Below are 941 nucleotides of genomic sequence, written 5' to 3'. Positions count from 1 at the left end.
ACTCACAATCGACACAAACACAGTGAACAGAGAGATCAAACTGTCTGACAACAACAGGAAGGTGACACATGTGAAGAAGGATCAGTCATATCCTGATCATCCAGACAGATTTGACCAGTTGCCTCAGCTGCTGTGTTCAACTGGTCTGACTGGTCGCTGTTACTGGGAGGTCGAGTGGAGAGGAGTGGTTGATATATCAGTGAGTTACAGAGGAATCAGAAGGAAAGGAAACAGTAGAGACTGTTGGTTTGGATTGAACGATCAGTCCTGGAGTCTGTTCTGCTCTGATGGTGGTGGTTATTGTGTCCGTCACAATGAGGAAAAAACATTCATCCCCTCCTCCTCCTCCTCCTCCTCCTCCTCCTCCTCCTCTGACAGAGTAGCAGTGTATGTGGACTGTCCTGCTGGCTCTCTGTCCTTCTACAAAGTCTCTGACTCACTGATCCACCTCCACACCTTCAACACCACCTTCACTGAACCTCTGTATCCTGGGTTTGGGTTCTGGTCTGATGAGTCTTCTGTGTTTCTGTTGTAGACAGAACCTCCTCCTGTTGGAGAAACTGTCTCACTGCTGACCAGATAGTTCAGTCTGTACAGGATCACACACAGCTGATGTTATTTAAAACCAACATGGTTTCCACATGGTTTCCAGTTTGTTGTTGTTTTCTGTGACAGTCTGTCGTTAACGATTGCAGATGTATCCAGAGGTTTTCCATGTAGATCCTGAACATCAGGCACATACATGGTCTGCATGGATCACTTCATAGATTTTCATACTGAACAGCAACATAACATCACGTCACTGTTAACATGTCATACAAACAACCTCCTGTGTCTCTCTGCCCATGTTTGGCACTGGCAACAACATGAGCAAAACTCCACACAAGCTAAAATCAAGACTCAGCTGTGGAGACAAAACCAAAGATTTAAAGTGTTGGTCT

Source organism: Seriola lalandi, unplaced genomic scaffold (genome assembly GCF_002814215.2).
Source record: "Seriola lalandi dorsalis isolate HSWRI2012SDOR001 ecotype SW California unplaced genomic scaffold, Sedor1 jcf7180002054963, whole genome shotgun sequence".
NCBI lineage: Eukaryota > Metazoa > Chordata > Actinopteri > Carangiformes > Carangidae > Seriola > Seriola lalandi.
The sequence above is the reverse complement of the archived record's forward strand: the minus strand, read 5'-3'. Positions refer to the sequence as shown.